Here is a 12,556-nt window from a genome sequence, read left to right on the forward strand (position 1 = left end):
GTAGGGAGAGATGAATTTCAGATCTCAGTTAAAGTGAAATAAAAATCCAGATTCACGCGAAAATGGACATTAAAAAATTTAAATTTACCTCAGCTGAATTTTTGCGCACAAAATAATTCCTTGGGCGACGGTATGCTTTCATTTAAATTAATTTTAATTGTGAATTGACACCAATGGGCATTCGGGTAGTGTACCCGTTACCACAACCCGATTAAATTTGTCTGTGCCCTGTTTGTCCCGTTTCGTTTATTACATCGTATTGTTATTGATTTTCGTTCACGTGCTCCCCTTACATCCTTTCTCTTTTCCCACGCTTACTGTTGGGAATATATCTCGTTCCCAACATCCGACAACACGAGCTGGAAGACGGACACGACTTCCATTACGTTTTATTGAATATGATTTGGGTGGCCCTCGCTAGGAGGCCACCATGTTACAATTTATTTTGTGTAGCCCCGCCCCTCGGCCTACTGGCCGGAAAATGTACAGGGCAAGGGGCAGTCAGTTACAAAATATACCTCACACCGTCAAGACAGCAGCCAGTGCTCCCGTGTGTTCTTATTTCATCATCACATATTTCTCTTTACTAAGGTAAGTTCAGTCACGGGCTGAACAATATCTTACACTTACGACTTTTTTCTCCTCCGATAGGTCATCTGTCTGGCTTCGGTATTCAACCTCCCTTCTTCTTGGCCTTCAAACTTGTGAACTCTTGACATAGTGGTTACATTTACAAGCAAAATATTAATTCGTTTTGCGACACCTAACCCTAAATTACCTTGCTCTTTCGTATAAATGTTGCCCCTTCGTATAAATGTTGCCCCTTTCCATTTTGTCAGTCAGTCTTCACCACTCTTCACCAGTTCTTCCTGCAGTGTTCACAGTCTTCACAAGACTTCACGAGTCTTCACAAGTCTTCACCGGTCTCCACCAGTCTTCACCAGTGTTCTTCGGTCTGCAGTCGTCTTCAGTCCTCATTAGTCTCTCGCAATTCTCTCAGCTAACTCTAAAGTTGGCTCCCGTCAGTAAGTCTCTTTTAATCGGACTCGCCTTGTTAACTGATATCTCGGTCATGCTATATCATAATGTACAACTATTCCCCATATTCAATATTTAAAGTAAGGAGAAACCAGAAAACAATTTCCATCCTTAGACTATCACCACGTAGCAACAACACCCACAACCACCTTCCGAAGATGTACAGTATTCTGCAGAAAAAGAAGAACATCAATTTATTTTGAAAAAGCTATCTCCCACATAACAATTTAATGCAGTAACTCATCCTAAATCTGCCTTAATAACTAAGTCTCTCTCTCTTAATAACGTCTTAAGAACGTGCAGTACTGGACCACTAAAGGACATTAAAAGGACGTGCTTAAGCCAGGGTCCTTTTAAAAAATAAATCTCGTCCCTCAGAAGACGTCTTATTTTGATCCATTTCTTTAAAAGCCACGTTGCCACAATTAACAGAGCAGCGTTGGGGTTAAACTTTGTAAGAATTGCGTACACAACATCAAATAATAATCTAGAATTGCTTTTTTCAATACGCAGTGATTGGTTAAGAAGAAGAAGCTCAGTATATGATGCGGGAGTCCAATGATCGAAACTGATAACAATTATGTTTCGTTTCTGGTATTGTGGTCTAACAGCGGAAAGTGTCGATTTATTAAATGCTAAATTGTATTCAAAAATTAATTTCTTAATGATCGAAGCCAAAATTATTTCACTGTGCGATTTGTCAATCTAAAAATACCTATTATGTAATTGATACTAATCGACTGTAATGCGGGAGATCCGTGTTCGAATCCGATGGCAGAATAATGTTTTTTGCATTTGTTTTTGGTAGAGCAAAAAGTCGTCCCAGTGAACGCCAAAATGAGAGCTTTGGTGACCATAAAAATCCGTGTATTAGAGCAGTTTTTCCGGTCATCAACACCTGCTAAAACCGTCTTTAAGTCGTCATTGTAGGATTTCAGTACAGAACAAAGAAATCCTAGTAGTCTCGTTAGGATGAAAAAGAAACCTTTAAAAGACGTCACTGTGCTGTGTGGGTTAACCCACTGACAATTTACTAGCAGATATCTAGCATATCGATGAAAAGAATTTGGGGTTTCTATATGCTACCCGATTACCCGACCCGACAATGACAATAACGAGTAATGGAAAGACTCTGTTTCGTATTGCATAAATTTGTGTTGTAAGCCTGGGGGTAGGGGAGTCTAACGATAATATAGTCTACACTTTTTTCCAGATATTTAATACCAGGGGCAAAAAACAGGTGGGTGACTTATATTACTTAACCCCAATTATGATATTTTTGCGCCAAACCCGCCAAACCGCCATCCGTGGTGGGTTTCCCTCACCACGGATGCCTGGACGTGTCGGAACAATCGTCACTACCTTACTGACATGGTTCATGTCATCGATTCTTCGATGGCACTGATTTCTCGTGTTTTGGCAACAGAACACATCGAGGAATCCACCACTTTGGAGAACTTAGCCGCCCGACTTAAAAGGATTCCTGACCAGTGGAAAACTATTGACAAGGGTAATTATCATTAATTTGTAATTGATCTCGTAGTTCTCTCCCAAATAACGTTTAATTTTACTATTTTACAGTGGTTGGGGTAGTCACTGACACAGCCTACAACATTGTTCGGGCTGTAGAAATTGTCAAAGAAACTCATCGCGAATGGCGCCACATTCCATGCTTTGCACATACCTTAAATCCGGTAATCAAGTGCTCTATTGAAAGAAATCACGAATTTTCTTCAATTCTAGCACGGTCAAGAGCCATTGTGACTTCCTTCCATCAAAGTGCTAAAGCCACGTCTAAGTTAGCATCCTTATGCAAAAACCGAACGAGTAAGGTTTTGGCTCAAGACGTGGTCACTAGATGGAACTCGACGCTGACAATGATTGCCAGTTTAGTCGAGCTTAAAGAGTATGTGCAAGATTCTCTCTCATCACCTGCCATTGATCGTTCAGATTTGGACGTACAGGAACATGAGTGGGAAACTCTTGTTGCAGCCATGGAATTGTTCCAGCCTTTCGATGAAGTGACAACTGACTTATCATCCCAGCATTACCCGTCGATTTCGAAAGTTATTCCTTCGATTCGATTGCTAATGCATTTCTTGAATCAGAGGAAGGAAAAGATCTTCGTTTCATGTCTGGCCTAGTTCAACGAAGACCTTCTGTGTTTCCTGAACATTCGTTTCAACATTACACTGAAGTATGCAACGCCTCATATCATTGCAACTTATTTGGATCCGAGGTAATACAAAAGTGTATTTAGAGTAACTGGTATAAAAAATTAATCATTGTAACTTTTCTTTAGATTAAAGAAGCTCACGCTACACTTTCCAAAAGATGTTTCGGGTGATGCTGAGAAGCTTACGAAGGTCGACATGGATTTTACTACCAAAAAAACGTTCCTCCGATAGAAATACCCGTACCTGCCAGTTGAAAGACGACGAAAAATTCGATTTGGAATGATCATGATTATGCCACGACTGTTTCCAACGCTAAAAGGAAAGGCCAAGGACCGAGCAATGAAGCAAACAAAACCATTTGTATCGCAGAGTATAATGATTTTCCTCTATTACCCCGTTCCGCTGACCCATTGGGATTTTGGAAAACTAAACGAGACCAAGGTGAGCTGCTTCCTCTTTCCAAAGATGCAGTTAAATTTAAATGTATTCCTTCTACATCTGTGCTATCTGAACAGCTATTTTCTAGTGCTTCAGAACTAATTTCAGGTAGTAGAAATTGTTTACATACCGATAATGTCAACATGCTTTAATTTCTAACAAAAATGCATAGGAATGAATGTTGTCTCATTTAATTTGTGTTCATTATTATTATTCCTTTGTTTATATGTTGTTTATTGAATAAAATACCACTTTTGCCTTCAAGTTCTACCTTCTGTTTTTTTAATTTGGGTAAGAAATAGAAAATAGGATATGCAAAACCTAGAAATTATCAACGATTTCAACTGTTAAATCACCATTTTCCCAGACAAATTTGCAACACAAACAATTTATGTAGGTTATCGAGGTCGGACCAGGATCCTTATTGTAGTAAGCAACGTCTTCTACCACTGTGCCGTTCATATTAATGATTATTACCTGACTTTAAAAGAAATCACTATTATTGGTTAGTATCGATAGATATTGCAGACGAAAATCTAAATTTATCGTCGTCTGCAGCAATATACACTACAGTCTTCACCCGTGATTGGATACATATCCGTTTGCTTTAGTCGCTGAAAACGGATACTCTGAGTCGTTACCAACGGATCCGTTTTCACTTACTGGTGTGAATCCAACTGAATACTCACCACCTTTCTCCTCAATATAATTGGCTGGATCAACGTGGTCTCCATCACCTAACCCTTCGCCGGCCAACCCTTTCGCTCTTTAAATGAGCCATATGGTTGGCCTAGGAAAACCCTTTTTCAATGTCTGATTTTACAAGGGATCACGGGATGCCACCTTCTTTTGTTTCAAGAAGACGATCAGCTAGTTTATGTTTGTTTTGTTTTTTTCTTAAATGTTTATTTCTAAACTTTATTTAAATGTGATTTTTTTTACGTAAGCTTTATTTGTGTTTGTGATATTTCAAAAAATGCGTGTGTATATTTTTCATTTGAATACAATTTTTAAATTTAAAAAAACAACTTGCTGTGTTTAGTTCGTAGAGAACCATGAAAACAATTTGACATTGGAAGTAAGAATATTTTGTTAATTGCTAGGTAATATAATTAATTTCTTATCATTCAACGAGTTTTTATTTAGGTTTAATAAAAGGCCTAAATGTCTTGCAGTGTGATTTCAATAAAAGCTTTAAGTTTACATTCAGTGTGTTGGCTGCGTTTTCCATCCACGATGGAAATTAATTTAATAATAAAGTAAACCATTGTGGCATTATTTAAAAATTAACACACTCATCAAACAGGTAACTTATTTGAAAAAATTTCAATGCTATAGCTCTGACATCACTCTTTTATTTTCCCTTTCTAGGTATGGGAATCTCACTGGTTTAAAAACGGGGTAACAACCAGCAACTGAACAGTCGTTGGAAAGCAACTTTCTAAGCCTGCTATAGCTATACAACTAAGGACATACCTTCATCTGCTTGAAACAAAAGAAGGTGGCATCCCGTGATCCCTTGTAAAATCAGGCATTGAAAAAAGGGTTGCCCTAGGACAACCTTATAGCTCATTTAAAGAGCCAAAGGTTTGACCTAGGTGACGGAGACAAAGTTGGTTGGGTAGTAAATTTGTTTACTATTGATATCAGGGTTGCCACTGCAATTACTAATTCTTACGAAATTAAATCAATTACCTATTCAAATGACAATTGTAAATATTTTAATTAAAAATATATAGGTCTGTTATGCAACCCATTTCTAAAATCCCGTCAAAAACATTGCAGCAAGGTTTTCCCAACAATTTCAACGCTTTCAAGAAGCATAACATACATTTCTTTTTGTTGGGTAGTATCGATACAAACTGTAAACAAAAATCTAATCTTTCCGTCGTCTGCTGACTTTCAAATGCGATAAAATTGATTTTCAAGAGCAAAAATTTGAGGAAAAAACGCATTTGTGTCTGAATTTGATCTCAGTGCCTTGTATCACGAATCTTGCATTGTACCACTGCGCCACTAGTCGTCTGGATTTAGGCAGCATAACAAAAATACTTTGTTCTTGGGTAGTATTGATACAAATTGTAAAAAAAATTTTATCTTTTCATCGTCAGTTGGCTTTCAAAAGCGTTAAAAATTGATTTTCAAGAGCTCAAAATCGAGAAAAAACGTACAGTCGTATATAGTATTGAAATCGGAACTTTATAGTCACAGAACAAGACGTTAACCTTAGAGCTACGGCATACTACGTTATCTCGAATTCTTGTCGGCTTAAAGTCCTTGTTTACGAATATCCATTCAAATTAGAAATTTTTTTTTTTTTCTTTATTGTTTGAGGCTTGTTAATAGTGCCGTGGTTACCACAACTCCTAATCCCTTTTGAATCTCATTTTAAAAAATTGTGTTAATCATGTTGTTATATCGATACAATCATGTTCTCAGTATAATTTCTGGTCGGTAGATGGAGATAATATGATACCTTATCGACAATCGTATCTTTATCTAAAATTAGACGTAGATAATTTGTATCTAATCAAATTAGATGGCTGCGTAGCGCAAAAACGTAGTCTCACAGTTAAAACTGTTCACAATTAAAATTTCACTAATAAAATAGAGCATTGAAACTTATGCTCAGTAATAACTTTCGGCAGAAGAACAATGTTTTACAAGTAAAAATGTTCATTAGGACTTTTAGGAATAACATCATTTTCACAAATACAATAATGCATTAGTAAATATGACCACAAGTAAAATTAATTTTTGGAAACAAATTTACGAATTGCTCATAAGTAAAATGTTTCAGTTGTAATAAATATCACAGATAAAATAGTGCGTTTTAAAATAGTATTCCAAGTAATTTTTTTTCATTTGTAATAAATTTTATAGATGAAACGATGAATTTGTAAAAAGTATGTCAAGTAAAATGTTTCATTTGTAATTAATATTTCAAATAAAATAAACCATAGATAACAATTTTCATAATTCATAATCCACAGGTAAATTTTGTCATAAATAAAATTAATGTTTTAGAAACAAATTCAGAAATAATTCATGAGTAAAATGTTGTAATTGTAATACATTACATAGATAAAATTATGCATTTGTAAAACGTATTACAAGTAAAATGTTTTACATTTAATTAATGTTACAAATAAAATTAACCATAGATAACAAGTTTTTTAATGCATAATTCATAAGTAAATTATTGTAAATATTCACTAGAATATTGTAGCATTGTAACAACTGCTCAGTAGTAACCAACTTCATCTCGTTTAGGTACCTGAACCGTACCAGGCAAAGTTCAACTGAAAGTCTCTGTAGGGTTCAGGCCCCTCTACCACAAGCTAGGCATTGCCGTCATTGGTGCAACGTGGTCCCTCCCCTATCCAACTTGATATCGGTCACCGGGGCAAACCCTACCGTCTTTCATGGTTACACAGAAAGGTGATAGGGTTCGCTCCGACGACACTAGGGGAAATATTTACATCGTGAAGCTGCGCATCTTCCCTCCTCTACACAAACGCCTGAGCCGTTATTTTTTTGTTTTGGGTTTGTTATTATTTATGTTTATTGTTTATTTTTCTTTCTGTTTCCTTTCCGTAATACATTTCCTTTTAACTTTATGATTTTGGTTTCATTTATTAGAATATTACTTAATTAAGCAATGGTATAATTTGATGAGAGCTATCGATACCTGTAAAATTTATTTAATTTGGACTTATAGTTTTTCCGCAAAAAATTATTTAAGCTTTATCCGCAAAAAATTATTTAAGTTTTACATATATCAGGGGGTGGGGGTTACCCGATACCCGTGAAACCGCACCGACCTAAACAAAAAATTGTAAATCGGTTTACTACCCTAGTAAAAATTTTGAATGTGATAATTTTGCACAAATGGATAGATCTTATCAAGAGCTATCCATTCCTGTAATTTTTTTCAAATATAGAGCTTATAGTTTACCAATTCTAATTCATTTAGTTTCACGATCCGTCAAACCACACCGACAAAAATATACAATCGGTTTACTACTCGGTTAAGGTATTTTTTAAGCAAAAATTTAACGGAAGTGGATAGCCCTTATCATCGGCTATCCATTACTGTAAAAAAAAATTTATTTAGACCTAATATTGTTACCTATGTACCTATTTTAATTTTGTGTACTGGGATAGAGGGATTACCAAAGACACGTTAAACCGCACCGACCTACCTACCTGAAAAATATCTGATCGGTCATTACTCGGGTAGTTGCTTTTCAAGCGTTCTCTTTCGTTCAAAATACCCACTTTAAAAGATATGGCTCAGCCTTAACTTAAAAAAGGGTTGGCAAGTAAAGGAAAATAAATAAAACTATAATGTATTGCACAAAATTTGTGAAATAGCGTACACAGTATTGATATGGGATTTTGAAACCGGTTCCACTACCCTAATGCCCATGTGTTGAAATTCACAATTATAACAGTAATTTTAATGAGCTTATACCGTTGCTTAATTAAGTAATTTCCCGATAGGGATTCTATCAAAACTCGCATTTCCCAACCCCCTGATACAGGCACCCTTACCCTTCTACAACGACCGGTGGATCGACCGACACTTTTTCTGAGACTTTACCCCAGAGATGGCGCTGATGGCGCGGCGATTTCAGGGGTGTCGACACTAATCTTTCGTTTTTTTATTTTAGATGCTGTGCCGCTGAGATTGGTCTCCTTTTGTAGAGGAAATAACGCAGCAGCTCCCGGTCGAGTCCCCGTTTTTATCGGCTGAATGGCAAAGGAGTGCGGAGTACTGTTGTCGACTATCTAAATTTTTTAACGATATATAGATATTTTTAGATAAATGTTAGATAGTCGATATTTTTAGATATATCGTTGTATCGATACTTTCCAAGTAGTTTTAACGATACTCAATAGATGGCGTATTGTAAAATAAAAAAAATTAAAAATAGACCTATACCCGTCGCTGGATTCGAACTTTGAACCTTTGCCATGCGATTTATGTCTTCATCCACAGAGCTATTGAGAAGATAAACAAATGTGCCATGCAAAGAACAATTATTTTGTTACCGAATATCGATATAAATTGCACAATACAAATCTGAACTGATCATCGTCTGCTTTTCTTAAGGCTAAACAGTATGTTACAAAGCTAGTTTTATCTATATTTTTATCGAATTTTACATCAAATTTTTTTATTTTTCATGCTGAACGAAAAAATTAAGACGATTTCTAATTGCAAAATAGTCCAAACGCAAAGAACACGAAAAATAATAAATGTTAAAACCCTATAAGAAATAAAAGGTGTGGATGTAGTGAAATTTGAACTTCGATACTTTGAATCCCAATTACTGTATGATACCACAGAGCTATAGTTGCCTGCAATATTATTAAGTTTATGCTACAGTTAAAGTAAACTATATGAACGACAATCGATATAATTTTCCAAATAGAAAATCAAATCGAAAATAGTAAAAGTCAAACCTTCAAATTATCAACGATTATGACTGTCAAATAACCATTTTCCCAGACTAATGTGCAATAAAAAAAGTTATGTTGTTTATTGGGATCGAACACGGAACATTGTTGTCATGAGCATCGCCTTATGCCAATATGCCATTCAAGTTAGTAACTATTGCGTAAGTTAAAAAGAATTGACTGTTGTTGGTTAGAATCGATACAAAATGCAGACGAAAATCTAAAATTTTCCCTGAGGGTATATATGTATATATACCGAAGGACTATAACAATTTTAGGGTGTGGGGTATAGGGGGTAGGGTATTAGTAGTAGATCTCAGAAGGTTTAATGTCCATTATGTATTCCCATATACGTTTCTTCCCTGAATGACCAATCGTCCCCAAATTTTGTGCAAAATTCTGTCAAAATTTGATACGTGGTATAGTGGTTTTTCATTTGATTCTATTACAGTTTAAAAAAATTAAATTGCGTAATTGTTACCTAGCTGGTTGCCGAATCCTAGGCAGTGCATTCGCTTTTGTTTGCGTAACCTTACAACTGTCAATGCATTGCAGTCAGTGCAAAAGGCTGTATAACAGTCACTAAACAGTAAGTTTTTGTTTTAACAAAATGTTTTAAACAGTAGATTTTTATATATTTTTTTATATTGCAGTAGTAAACATTCTGCCAGAACGGAGACTATGGAGAAGAAAGTTACAAAGCGGCGACAAGATACCTAAGTTTTGATGCTATATCCACATCTTTGTGTGTGATAACTCAGCGAAAAGGTGTTGGGCTCATAACATCAAAATCAATGGATCAATACTGTTTGAAATACAAAATTTATTTAGTTTTTTCCTTTTTATGCGTATATTTTGTTAAATTTTTAAGTCGCTTAGTATGTCTTAAACTTAAACTATCCTAAGTAATATTTATATGGTTACATTCCCTGAAATTGCTTTTACAAGACAATTCAATTTGTTGTCTATTTTTGAGGAAAAGTCTTCATCTAATTCACGATTGCATTCTCATTTTTTTACATAAGTCCCCGTGTTGCTAATTCCGGACCAGACTTGCCAATCGATCAATTTTTTGAGTTTGATCGGCGATCAACTCATTTCAAAATAAGTTGATCGCGCGATCAACTCAGTTCAGAATGAGTTGATCGCCGATCAAACTCATTTTAGCGATCAATTTTTCATTTTTCATACGCCATCTAGCGGTGAATAAAACGAACATGTACAGTAAAACGAAAAAATGTTAAACATTGCGAGTTAAATTATGGGAGCATATTTCCACAAATTATCAGTAGATGGCGTGAAATAAGAAATTTTGAGCGCAGAAATGAGTTTGATCGCGATCAAAATTTTTGAGTTTGATCGCGATCAAACTCATTTGAAATGAGTTGATCGATCGATCATTTTTTGAGTTTGAGTTTGATCGCGATTGAAAATTGATTTCGATCACGGCAAGTCTGTTCCGGACAGTATACTGCTGCAGATGATGTAAAATTACACTGCTTTTCATACTAGTCGCATCATGTCAATAACAGCGTAGTGGTAAGGTGTTGCGCTGGCATCATTAAGTTTAATTGTTCAATAGTCATGCGGAAATAAAACATTTTTTCTTCAAATGTCATTGTTTTTCTAATTTTTGGAAATTTTTTTTAAGTCGCTTAATAGGTCTTAAACTTACATTATCCTAGCCAATATTGATATGGTTAGATTCCCAGAAGTGTATTTTATAAAACTACTGCATTCGGTAGTACATTTGTTGAATAAAATTCATCAAATTCGTTATTGCATTTTCATTTTTTTACATAAACTCCCGTGTTGCTAATTCCGGACAGTAGACTACAGCAGATGAACACTATAAATTGATTGAAATTTAGAAATCTTGGATCCAAAATCTGTTTATCTTTGACCCACGTTACATGTCTATAGACAATTTTTTTCAAAAAAATTGTCCGAAGGACATTACCGAAGGAATCTTGTCGTCGTCTGTAACACTATATTTGGCTGGATAGTAAATTTGTTTACTATTGATATCAGGGTTGCCACCGCAATGACTAATTCTTTTTTAATTTAATTAATTAATAATTCAATTTACAATAAGAAACATTAGAATTCAAAAATTATAGGTCTGTTATGCAACGGATTTATAAAATTCCGTCAAAAATCATTCAAGCAAGCTTTTCCCAACAATAAAATCGCTTAAAAACATTCTTCGTTCAGGTTTGAAACCAACACCTCTGAATCGGTAGCCTTGTATTATACCACTGTGCCAATACGTCGTCTGTAACACTTTTTGGCTGGATAGCAAATTTGTTTAATATTGTTATCAGGGTTGCCACCGCAATTACTAATTCTTTTTAAATTAAATTTATTACTAATTCAAATTACAATAAGAAACATTATAATTAAAAAAGTATTGGTCTGTTGCGCAACCGATTTCTAAAATCCCATCAAAAAATATTTAAGCAAGCTTTTCCTAACAATAAAAACGCTGAAAAACATTCTTCGTTCAAGTTTGAACCCATTAACTATGAATCGCTAGCCTTGTATTATACCACTGTGCCAATATTCTGTAGACATTATCCACCACAACAATGATTTTGTTGTTGTTGGGTAGTATCGATACAAATTGCAGACGAAAATCTAAAATTATCGTCGTCTGCAACACTATATTTGGCTGGATAGTAAATTTGTTTAATATTGATATCAGGGTTGCCACCGCAATTATTAATTCTTTTTTAATTAAATTTACTACCAATTCTAAGTACAATAAGAAACATCAGAATTCAAAAAATATAGGTCTGTTATGCAACCGATTTATTAAATCCCGCCAAAAATCATTTAAGCAAGTTTTTCCCAACAATAAAAACGCTAAAAAAGTATCTACGATCAGGTTTGAACCAACTGCCTCAGTATCACTAGCCTTCTATTATACCACTGCGCCAGCAGTCTACGAAGAACATTTAGCATAAAAAAGATTAATTGCTGTTGGGTAGTATCGATACAAATTGTAAACACAAATCTAATCTTTCCGTCGTCTGCTAGCTTTCAAATGCGTTAAAAATGTATTTTCAAGAGGACTGGCTTTTGAGACCCGGAACAGTGCAGTCACCTACTAACCGCTCTCCATTAGTGCATAAGTCAAAAAAGGGGGCGTACCCCCCATAAGCCCCATGGCAAGCATGGACATCAACGAGGACTACGTAGATTCTGAGAACCTCTCTCTTGAATCTGAGAACATCGAAGACCCTGAATCACCAACGGCCCCACTAAAAAGGAAAGGAGACATCGCACACGACGTTCGACCGAATCCCAGATTCTCAGACCTTTTCAACAACCCAGCCATTGGTGCCCCAATCATCATCCAATTAATCAGCGAACCATGCTCGTTCCGCCCCTGGAATTTCACAGTCAAGAAAACTTCATCGCCGGACTTATCACAC

At 35.5% G+C, this 12,556-nt stretch overlaps 1 long non-coding RNA gene across 1 annotated transcript; it reads left to right on the top strand.

Annotated features, from left to right (window-relative positions):
- Positions 1-2,735: 2,735 nt before the first annotated feature.
- On the top strand, positions 2,736-3,917 carry LOC123472300. The gene is made up of 2 exons (XR_006646693.1): positions 2,736-3,277; positions 3,341-3,917. It is a non-coding gene; the product is annotated as an uncharacterized LOC123472300 (long non-coding RNA).
- Positions 3,918-12,556: the final 8,639 nt, after the last annotated feature.

This window comes from Daphnia magna, linkage group LG5 (assembly GCF_020631705.1).
Source record: "Daphnia magna isolate NIES linkage group LG5, ASM2063170v1.1, whole genome shotgun sequence".
NCBI lineage: Eukaryota > Metazoa > Arthropoda > Branchiopoda > Diplostraca > Daphniidae > Daphnia > Daphnia magna.